The sequence below is a fragment of the Heteronotia binoei genome, chromosome 2 (genome assembly GCF_032191835.1).
Source record: "Heteronotia binoei isolate CCM8104 ecotype False Entrance Well chromosome 2, APGP_CSIRO_Hbin_v1, whole genome shotgun sequence".
Taxonomy (NCBI): domain Eukaryota; kingdom Metazoa; phylum Chordata; class Lepidosauria; order Squamata; family Gekkonidae; genus Heteronotia; species Heteronotia binoei.
The window spans coordinates 152099130-152111199 of NC_083224.1; the positions used below are offsets into that span (position 1 = coordinate 152099130).

Consider the following 12070-nt stretch of genomic DNA (forward strand, 5'->3'; position numbering starts at 1 on the left):
AATTTTAATGTACTAAGCCAGAATGTTTTAAATCCTGGATTTAATTCTAAGCAATAGATGGACAATAGCTTGTAGCTAGTGATTGGACCTACATATTTGAACCAGCTTTATGAGAAGAGCCAGTGGTTTTAAACAAAATCTAAATTCAATGTAATGCATGAAACTGCTTGGAACATTTCAGTGAAGGGATAGAGAAATAACTAGGAATGCTCAAACACTAGCTGGTTTGGCTCACATCCTGTTTGCAAAGAGAGACCTGATTTGCCAGCTATCCGTTTGATAGTTTGTCACTCTATTTGTGGATGTTTGGCAGGCCATTTCACTGTATTTCTTACTAAAAATGCACTACAGAACAACAGGCTTTTTGCACATGCTATTTCCCACACAGTCCAACTGAGTTCTACTACCCCCCATCCCTTGTGGCATTAGTGTTTTGGTCAATATGTGAGCCAAAAGATTGCTTAAATAGATAATTAGATCATATACAAATCAAATAAATCAGTCTTCAATAAATATTGTATTTCAATAAAATCCTACCCTTGTGTGTTTGTCCAAGTAGTCCTTAGTGATCCTAATCGCAGCTTCCTAACATGAACTGGCAGCATCTTTGTGCAGTTTTGAGAAAACCCGATGTGAATCAATTAAGCAGGTGTTCATGGCTGCTGACATGAACCAAACAGATTTAACCAAACAGTGATTGGCTCACATTTGATTGCCACCTTCAAACGCAATAAATTTAACAGTTGACCATGTTTGCAGTGAAATTTGCAGCTTTCCTAAGAAGAATATCATTTAGATGTTTTCTTTGATGGATACTTGGATGAGGAATTGAGAAAGAAGTAGTCAAGCTCCCCCCAACTACTCCCCAAATTTGGCTGCTGGTAAATCCCATAGTATTAGCCACTGCTCCTCATATTCCTCACCCCTGACTGTGGTATTGTGATAGGTCCAGGTGGCAGCCATCTTGGTCTGAAGCATTAGAACAAATTTTGAGCCCAGTGGCGCTAACTCTGTTGGTTTTAAAGGTGTCAATTGGTTATAGGTAATTAGAAAATAAATTTCTTATCTACTTGATATAGCAAAGAGAGCCTAGGGTTACAATTTACCTCTGTTAAATTCTGTGTTCATCTTCATCATTGACTATGTTGTTTTTCAAACCAGTATGAGTGTTAGATTTCTGGGTGTTCCCCTATTAAAAATATTTAAGATTTTTCTGCAGAATTATCTGCTATAGCCCTGGTGGCCCCCTTGCATCCCCTCTTGATCCTCTTGCAAAAGGGTTGTGACCCACTTTTGAATCCCAATCCATGATTTGAGAATAATTGCTATAGGTGTTAACATTTAAACAGTCTTGTTTTCTAAAATGGTTTCTATTGGTTTATTTTTCCTCAGAGTGGACCAAACGTGCGGGTTTGTGATCAGGTAATTGACTGCATCTCAGAATTCATGTCCACACAATTCTGGGCACATTAAGGTTGATAAGGATTTTGATAAGCCTGAATGATTTTTCTGTGTTGTGCTCAGAGGTGTTATGAAACACCAGCTGCTTCTGAGCTCAGTAAATTTGCTCTTGATAACTGAATTTAGCAGTGAATTGGTACAAATATATGATTGGGCCTGATTTGTGCATGTACAACAACCAACAACAGTTGGGTTTTCATATGACCTTTTGAGTTTATCAGTCCATGTTGATGATTTACTTCTGTGCTCAGAAGGATATATGAATAAATTATATAGGGAAGAGGTGGCCAACTGATGTGTGTTCCAAAATATTTATTACCTCCCCCTGGTGACTATACCAAAAATGCTTCCATGTTGTAAGAAATAAAAATTCCACATTGATATCACCCGGTGTATACATTTCCATAGTTGTATATCAGTACTGAGGAAATTCCCCAAGAATATAAATCTCAAAGACACATAATTTGTATTATGCATAAATTGTAATGCTTGACTTATGATCATTACATTATTTAATGTTTAAAGAAACATCTTTTCATATTGGGTTACATAAAGACAATTCATCATGACTCTCCCTGTTTTAGTTAAATGTGCTAATGGAGCTTTAAATATATTATAACAACTTACACAATAATTTACTAGTCAGGAAATAATACCTTTGGGGCTCTTTTTTTTTTTCTTTTATAGACCTCATCCTCCTACAACAGCCAAGCCTGTAAACAGGTAAACACACTCAAAGCATGATTGTGGGTTTTAGGAATAAAACCTGATAGACTCTTTTTCCCTCCTATGAGGCTAATGCAAGAAACATGTCTTCTAGATTATCATTTTACTAAGGGCTCCTAATGAAATACACAAGATTAATGGCAGGTTCTTATAGGGAAGGGTATATGTCACTCATTTCTCAAAACTTGAGTATTTAAGAAATAATGTCTAGATCTGATTGTAGGTTCAAATTCAAGCACCCTGCCATGACAGGGCATTGTTGCCAAATGGGCACTCCCTGCTGATACAAAGATGATGCCTTTTGCAGCCTTCTGAAGCATATCCTGCTCCAAGGCAGTATGGGAAAGCCATGACTGGGAAGGGGGGACTGTAGCTCAGTTGAAGAACATTTGCTTGGCATGCAGAAGCTCCCAGGTTCAATCCCTGGCAACTCCAGTTAAAAAAATGAAAAGGACCAGGCAGTAGGTGATGTGAAAGTTCTCTTCCTGAGATCCTGGAAAGTTGTAGTCAGTCTGAGAAGACAATATTAACCTTGATGGACCAAGGGTATAAGGCAGCTTCATATGACTGGCTCTTTGGTTTGGGGAAATAGTGCTTCTGAACAGAAGTGAATGGGCACCAGGAAATACATCAGTGTGTACCACAAAATATATATTTGAGATCACTGGGCTAGATTCTCTTCCACCCATGTTAGGTTGGAGAAGTTGTCTTTCTCTGCTTGTCCAACGAGAAACATGTAACTCTCTAATGTTAGAGAGGAATCATGCTACAGTGGACCATAGGCTTTGCATGTATAAGCTCTTTGGTTTAGTTACTAGTATTACCAGTTAGATGATATTGTGTAAAAAGTGCTGGAAAGAACTCTGAAAGAGACCCTGGCTAGATAAATCAATTAAAGGTTTAGAAAAGGGCCACGGTTGGGTGGTAGAACAAATATTTTGCATGCAGTAGGTCCCAGGTTCAGTCCCTGACATGACCAGCTAAGTAATGTCAGATATTATGTGTTGGGGAGGATCTTTCTCTGCCTGAGATTCTAGAGAGTTACCCAGGGCTTTTTGGTTTGTAGAAAAAGCCCAGCAGGAACTCATTTGCATATTAGGCCACACTCCCTGACATCACTATTGTTTCACACAGGGCATTTTGGGAGACAAAACCCAGCAGAAACTCATTTGCATATTAGGCCACACCCCCTGAAACCACCGCAGCCGGAACTGTGTTCCTGTGTGTTCCTGCTAAAAAAAAAAAAAGCTCTGGTTATTACCAGTCAGAGCAGAAAGTATAGTTGGACCAATGGTGTGACTTAATATAAGATATATGTTGTATATTTTCACACACATTTTTTTCATCACCATGTATGGGGAGGAACCATGTAAATATTGTGATTTTGCACACTAAAAACCATCCAATTTCTGTTTTCTTTCCAGAGTATGCAGTCTACCACATCACAGAGCAGCAGTTCTTATGGATCACAGGTAAATTAACTGTCAGTACCTATATAGATATCTTGAAGCATGACCTACTGATTTCAGTAGGACTACAAAGGGCACATATAGATGTTATCTTAATGGTGAGGGAGCTGCTGCGGCAGTTTGCATCAACCTGAACTTCCATGGGAGGAGCTCATGCAGCAGCTTCTTCCCATGCCAGTAGCCACTCTGGTTTCTGGGCAGGGCATCCTTTAACATGGGAGGGAGCCCTTTGTGGGTTCCTCCCGTGTTCTAGTTTCTCCATAACAGCAATCTTCTCCTACACAAAAGCTTTGATCCAAATGTATGCATGTGCAGCTGAAGGGTTTGTGTTCATAACAGCCCTCTTACAAAGCATTCATTGCGCTGATACCATACTTGGCAGGAAGAAAGGAATAGCAGGAACTAAATTCATCCCCTACTCCTGAGGAAAACTGATAGGTGTGATTGTTGCTTTTCTCATGGGACTTTCAATGCACAGGCCAGGCAACAGTTTCAGAGAGAAGAGCCACATGCACAGCACTAGTTTGGATGTAGATAGAAATATATGCACACAACCACTTTCTTGGTGTCTGTTGTTCCTAACTGGATAGGATGAGAACATCACAGTATACTCACAGGGTTGGATCCAAGATTGGCCAACCATTGGTAGTAGTGGTCACCATTGGATAACCATTGTGGAATAACCACTGTGCTGAGAAAACTCCAGTGAGCGCAACATAGTTTTCCTGTTATTGTAAAAGTTCTCTGAATGCCCCCTGACTCTGACCTCTATCGATGGAAGCGGTGAGCATGCTAAGAGCAGAGATGAAGTGATGTGTCCCTTGACATATCAGAGTTATAAGTGGGGGAAGGGAGACGAAAAAAATCAGTAATATTTTGTATCAGCTGTTCTTTTTTGTATCGTTGTTTCTAAACATTGCCTTTCCAGTAGCCATTACTTCTACAGGTAATCTCCATTGGAAAACATGGTTTTTACTTATTAGTAGATCTTTTTAGGATTTCTCCCTAAAATAACTTCTTGGTCTTCTTGTCCCACCCTGGTTAAGACCAGAAATTGACCAAGACCACTATATTCAGGTGGATTAGAGCTTGTAGCTATACAGTTCAGGAGTCATTACATCTGTCATTCTCCACAAGTGTAATGGCTCACCTGACCAGAAGCTCTGTATATGTGCTGTCCTAACATCCTGTTAGAAGAAACACATAGAGCAGCCTCATAATCTCCTGCTTCCTCCTTTGTGTGCATTACAAGTTGTGTTGACATGTGCATCTCCTGATGCTCCTTTCGGGGAGAAGTATTACTTGCAACAGCTTACTGTTCCATGATCCACACAGCAAGATGTTAATTATCCACCAACGAAGAAAAGAACATCAAATATGCTTTCTCATTGGTGGTTGGAGGTGTATGAGCCAGCAGCTCATTTAGAATATCAAGCCCTGCCTCTTGGAGCAGATGGGAGGAATAACCCACGAAGAACACTTTCAGTCCTCTAATGAGAAGGTCCCTTCGTTCTTATGTTTAAGGATACTTTTTCAAGTCAACATTTGCAGATGATTTCTCCACAGACACCTGAAAATAATTCTGTTTGATAGAAAAATTACTAATTGAGCAGTCTTTTATGTTTTTCAGCAGGGGGGATCCTCCCCTTCATTTGGTGGCAGTGGATCCTCAAATTATGGCGGCAGTACTGGTTCCTCAAATTTTGGTGGCAGTAGTGGATCTTCAAATTATGGTGGCGGCAGGCCTTGCAGCCAGGTTAGTAGAATGCAGAGAGTTTTTGAGGAACAGTGCAATCTAACAATAACAGAAACAAGTAATAAAATCGTGCCATGTTTCCTAATTGTGAAGAGAGTTTATTTTTTCTAATGTATGTAGACAAAATTATGTTATCATACCAATACTATGTCCATTCTGATAGCTTTAATGAGTGGAATTCTTCAAAAATTATATTATTGTAATAATTTTTCAATGAATAACTACCGTAACTATGATGGATTTCCCAAAGACTAGGATTTTCCCTTATGTCACAATTCAATTTCCCGCCTACCCCACTGCACTAGAAAATGAAAAAGCGATTCAAGAAGATAGGATCTAGGCCTGAGTATAAACCTACCCAAGTCTGGATTGTTAACTGAGGTGAAACTGACAGGCATGAGATCGTTTACTTTTTAAAGTGAACAGGAGCAAAGTTTATTTCAGAAAAATCACATAACAGATTTTAGGTTTCATGTAGTAATGCCTCAGGAAAATGCTTTCTCAGGCAGGTTTATATCATATCAGGATAGCATCCTGTTGCAAATAAATTATACACCACGCCCAGCAAAATCCTGTCTCCCTACTGTAACACTTGCATGCACTCTGTTTCCTTTACAAGGCGACTTAACCTAAAGATCTGATCTCTCTCCTCAGATCTTTAATTCACACTTCTGTTAGACTAACTCCTCTCTCACAGCCTCAAAACATAAGTTCTTCTGTTACCATGTGTGTTACCTGTCCCATGCTCAGTGCTTTTGGAAAGCAGCGTTAGTATTGTGGTGCAGTTGTGAACCTACTGAAGTTTCTCCAGGTTGACTCTAATCTTTCTCAAACCTACTTTCTGACAATACTTTGGGAAACATCACACTACAGCCCAGATAGCTGATGTGTGAATAGAGAAATTTGGATTTTCCCTCCTACATGGAAGCAGTTTTCTCTGACTCTGCTGTGGCCGTTTTATTCCTTTTGTCACCATGGAGTTTTTTGTATTTTTAAAAACTTGTTGATTTCATATCCTTATATTGATATATAGTTATAATGGCAAAGGTAAATGTTCAGTGAATCCCTAGCTTTTGTCAAACAACCAGGAAGGTTTTGGAAATTCTGTTGTGGAGATACGAAGGGGAAAGCATATCTTCACAATGTAATAGGCTAGAGTCAAGAAAGAAAGTAGGGTTGCCAAGTCCAATATCTGGGGACTTTGGGGGTGGAGCCAGGAGACATTGGGGTGGAGCCAAGATCAAGGCTGTGACAAGCATAATTGAACTCCAAAGGGAGTTCTGGCCATCACATTTAAAGGGATGGCACACCTTTTCAATGCCTTCCTTCCATAGGAAATAATGAAGGATAGGGGCACCTTCTTTGGGGGCTAATAGAATTGGGGAGAGGCACTAGATGCTGTACTGAAAATTTGGTGCCTCTACCTCAAAAAACAGCCCCCCCAGAGCCCCAGATACCCGCGGATCAATTCTTCATTATTTTCTATGGGAATAAATCTCTATAGGGAATAACAGAGTTCCCAGCAGACATTTCCCTCCCCTCCCCCCGCTTTCTGATGACCCTGAAGCGGGGGGAGGGTCTCCAAACCGGGGATCCCCTGCCCCCACCTGGGGATTGGCAACCCTAAAAGAAAGAAAAATCACAGAATCTGTTACATTTATTGTTATAACAGTGCATTGATATAATGGTAGAAAACTGACATTTTAAAAAAAAATTTTTTGAAAAGGTCATAGTGGCCAAGGATGGCTGCTGGGTGACTGGGGCAGGGAAACCACACAAGCTTATTGCCACATGGAAACCACCTACACCTTAAAAGCCCAGCTTCTTACAAACTCCTGTCAGATCTTCATTTTTCCCAGTACAGCTCCTGCTGTCTGATTCAGAACACTGGTGTATCTCTGGGGTATATTTCTGTGCTCTGCCTGTCAAAGTAATGATGATCAATTTCCTGCATCCCATTTTTCTGCTGGTTGACAAACCCATACCATATTTCTAGTAAGGGAAGATGGGGGAGGGGGGGTTCTGTTTACTGAATCTTGTTTCCTGTACTAGGAAATACTATTTCTCACCTTGACAACTAATCTCTAGTTAGCAGCAATTTAATTAATTAACAAAACCTCTTCTCCATCTAGGAGGAATAAATTATGAAATAAAAGCCCCCAGACACGATGTTATACTTCTGTTTTTCAAAGAAAATACTAATTGATTATTTCTTCCTCAGGGGTATACATATGATGGCAACTCTTGCAAACAGGTAAGTTTAAATCACCTTTTATGGATTGGATCCTGCAATCCACTGACACAAGAATCATGGATGTTTCCTGTGTCCTTCCCCTACAGTCCTTTCTGACGAAAGTTTATTAGCCACAAGGATCAGAAGGCTACAGTGGGGAGGGAGCAGAATTATTCCTTCTTTCTTCCATCAGTGAAGCTTTCCTAATGGAAGACAAAATAGGTGATTTCCCTTCCCTTTCCCCATTGTCATTTCCTAACCCACGTGGCTATTGATCTCACGAGTCCTGTGATCTTGGGAAAAACTTTTCCAAAGTCAGAAAGGACTGCTGCGAAGAGGGGAAAGAGGGTCTCGAACCGTTAATGCCTGGGGGAGCAGCTGATTTGTGAATCAAAAGGAGGGACAGATTTAGGAAGACAGATTCATGGAGCGTAGGTCAGTCAGTGGCTACTAGCCACGGAGACTAAAGGGAACCTCCAAGTTCAGATGTAGGAGGCAACAGTTTGGTGCAGCGGTTAAGTGCGTGGACTCTTATCTGTATCTTTTGCTGACTGATCATGGGATCCAACCCAATAGTTAGAATTGTTCTCTGACAGAATTGCAACTCCTACACAGATTTAGGCTTTAGTCTATGAATCACAGTTCTGTAGTCAGTCCCTTCATATGCAAAATGGTGGTATCTAAGGAAACCCCACATTGAAGGCTTGAATTCAGCAAGAGCTCACTGGAGTGCAGCTCCTGAACCTCCATTCAGGGTCTGCATGCAGTGGGGAGTTCTCTCCCTGCTGCGCACAAATCCCAGGGCATATGCAATTGAGATATGCTACTGAGCTCCTGCACCTTTTTTCCCTACAAAATAATCCCCGCCCACATCTAGTACTCAAGCCAGGTATTCCTGTTTCTGAATCTCTTTGAAACTATTTTGGTTGGCCAGAAAAAACACCTACCATCTACTATTTTAAATATGTTGGATAAAATGTATTTTATGTTTTTAATTAAAATTCTGCTTTGTATTCATTTTCCAGCAGGGTGGATCATCCCCATCTCAACAAAGTTATGGAAGCAGCCAGGTAAAGAAATCCCTTCTCTTTATATATCAGTGTAGTACATTTCTAGAACTACTTTTTAATTTGTCTTTCTTATAAGTTCTGATGCATAATAAATTATATGTTTCTTTGTATTTTAATGTGGAAAACGTCACAATAAATTGCCTTACTTCCATCTTCAAATTGCATTCACTAACCATGTGGACCTAAGGAGCAGGATTGTTCCCACTGGACCAATCCCACCACTCAGTTAGCAGAACCTAATAACTGTACATAGGATCAACACACGTAGCCGCTGATCCTGCTTTTTTGCAAGGCATCCAGTTACTTGAAAGAGTGTGTGAATGTTCAGTTGTTTTATGCTTCCTACAGAATGTACAAAGGTGAAAGTCAGTGGGCACAATCTTATTCCTCCACTCTGTGTGCTCCAAGAATGCAACCTGAAGAGGTGATCAGGGCTTGTGTCTTGTTCACTTCTATCCCAACTAAGAATCGTACATACTTTTGCTACATTTAAAGGTATCAATTAACAAAAAAGTATTTGTTGTGGATCATCATCTCAACAAAGTTATGTAAGCAAGTCAGTAAAGGAGGTCTTTCTAGTAAGCTCATTCCATAGCAGTTCATCTAAAAAGGGATCTTAGCTAGTCAAAAAGTTTTGGAATATAATAAATTATTTGTAATTGTTTGTCTTCTAGGGTGGCTCATCATCCCAACAAAATTATGGAAGTAGTCAGGTACCGCTGCTTTTTAAGTACCTATCTCTCATTTTCTTTTATTACAGTTACTACATGCTTTTCCATTTTAAAAGGTCCCAATTTGAGGAAAATAATGTTTTCCCTTGCAGGGTGGATCATCATACCAGCCAAGTTATGGAAACAACCAGGTAAAGCAAGTCTCTCTACAAGTCTCCTACTACTACAGACTAAAACTATTGCTTAGCTTGTCATTTTTAAAGGTTCTGGAAAAATAAAATATTTTTATTTGCGTTCTGGGATGGAAGTTATGGAAGCAACCAGGTGAAACAGATCTTTCTATAAAAGTCATCCTGTTGCAAAATAGTTGCTTTGCTTGTCATTCTTAACCCCAACAAGACAGATCTGATTCAGGATTAGGTTTACGGAGAATGGTCATGTTCACAGTTTCAGGATACTGCTGGAACCAGCTCCTCTGATTGAGAAACAGGTGGAAGAGGTTGCCAGTTGTACTTTGTTGTAGCTTAGGCTCATCTGCCTGTGGTGGCCATTCCTGTAGAAAGTGGATCTGGCCACAGTTACATATTGCACATCATGTGCAGATGTCTTCTAAAATGGTTTGGAATCGTCATACAATGCAAAATGGCACAGCAAGTTTGTGAGCTGGGACTCACCTGGATGAACATATCTCCCTAGTGTTACATCAACTGTACTGTACCAATTTGTTTCCAAGCCCAGTTCAAACATCCGGCATTGACTTTTAAATCTCTAATCAGCCTGGGACTAGGGTGTCTGTGGGACCGTCTTTCATCCATATGAACCTGCCCATAACTTAAGGTCATTTACTTCTGCCCTGCTCTGCATGCCTGCACAGAGTGAAGTCATATTGGTGAGCTTGAGGGGCAGGGTACTTTTTGTGGTGGCCTCCAGGCCATAGAATAAGTTGTCATGGATAGTGTCTTTGGTTTTGGCCTTCTGGAAATCGATAAAAATGTTGTAATTCTTGAGGAGTTTTAATGTAAACTTTACTTTGCTGCAATTTGAATTGGTGTTCTGACTATTGGTTTCTTTTTTTGATCTCTCATTTCACTGCTTTATATTATGGAAGCAATTTTATAGCTGAGCAGTTGATTGCCATCAGCTTTTGTATTTTTTTAAATATTAGCTTTTATAGTTAATAGTATTGTGTCGCTAACTTATTTTAGCTGCTTTTTACACCTCTAGTTATCTATGATAACTATTCAGGCTGTTTTTTGTAATTTTGTTGCTTTTGTATGTTAAGCCTCCTGGCGCAGAGTGGTAAGCTGCCATGTCGCAGTCCAAGCTCTGTTCACGACCGGAATTCAAGCCCGGCAGAAGCTAGGTTCAGGTAGCCAGCTCAAGGTTGACTCAGCCTTCCATCCTTCCGAGGTTGGTAAAATGAGTACCCATTTTGCTGGGAGTACTGGGGAAGGCAATGACAAACCACCCCATAAAAAGTCTGCCGTGAAAACGTTGTGATGCAACGTCACCCTAGCGTTGGAAACAACTGGTGCTTGCACAGGGGACTACTTTTACCTTTTTAATGTTAAGCTGCATTAAATTTTGGTAGCCATTCTGGCTGCCCTTGAGGCAGAAAGGAGGGGCAAATGCGACTTATAAATAAATATTTTCATTGGTTTGTTTTCTAGGGTGGATCATCATGGCAGCAAGGCTATGGAAGCAGCCAGGTGAAGACACCTTTCTAAATCTCACCCTGTTGCTTTTTGTCCAGGGCAGGGGTCCTGTGGTCCCTGGCAGATCTTGCAGGGGTGCAAAGGGGTGCTATGAAAAGGAGAAAGGGCCCATTTCTATGTGATCAGAAACACTATGTTGTGGGTGTCGGTGCGGGTGTTTGCAGAGTGAGCGGTGTGATGTGTGCAACGGTGAGCCCCAGTACAGAAGTGAGCCAGACACCTGCAGCTAGTGCTAAAACAGTGTATTTACAATATATATACAATGTGCTCACTAGTGCAGAAAGATACATCAACTATAGGACCAAAGTGCTCCGCCAGTATGTGACTCCTCGAAGAGAGACCTGTGCATTGCTAGCACAGTCCATATATAGTTCCTTCAGCCAATCCTGGCAGTCCACAGTCATGCTGACTCAGCAGGTCCTTTCCACCTGACCTCTACCGGCTAGAACCGGCTTGTAGATAAGGTCACTGTGACCTAGCTTGCCAGCTAGATCAGCTGCTGTCACAATAGAGCTGTCAGACTGTGTAAAGGCAGACTCAAATACTGACAGTGGGGAGTGGGTTGTTGCATCATTGTAAGGTCATGTAGTGCAGCAATGCCATTTTTGTAGGCAGCTCTTTTATCCAGTCTGCTTCCTGGAGGTCTGCATTTGCCAAAAAATATAGTGATTTTTAAAAAAAACAAAAACAAACACAAAACAAACAAAGAAAAAATTTAAAATCAAGACAATGCGAGTGTGTGGTTCATAACAGAGCTCTAAAAACTGTTGCTCTCCTAGCTAAATTAGGATAGTTAGAGAGGTTTGTCTTCAGTTTTGCTATAACAGAAAAGGCACAGTGGGAGAGGGATGCCATGCTTCATTGAGAAGAGATCCTATTTTCCCTGCCCTACTGCAGCTTCAAAAGGTCATACTGCATTTTATTATCGGCATGGTTGTTGACCAATCGGTGTCTTCTGGTGTACTCATG

General features: G+C 40.7%; 2 long non-coding RNA genes across 2 annotated transcripts; both read left to right on the plus strand.

Annotated features, from left to right (window-relative positions):
• Positions 1–2146: 2146 nt before the first annotated feature.
• Positions 2147–7667, plus strand: LOC132567666 (uncharacterized). Its single transcript, XR_009555107.1, has 4 exons — positions 2147–2184; positions 3612–3659; positions 5290–5412; positions 7634–7667. It is a non-coding gene; the product is annotated as an uncharacterized LOC132567666 (long non-coding RNA).
• Positions 7668–8667: 1000 nt separating this feature from the next.
• On the plus strand, positions 8668–9578 carry LOC132567667 (uncharacterized). The gene is made up of 3 exons (XR_009555108.1): positions 8668–8715; positions 9390–9428; positions 9539–9578. It is a non-coding gene; the product is annotated as an uncharacterized LOC132567667 (long non-coding RNA).
• Positions 9579–12070: the final 2492 nt, after the last annotated feature.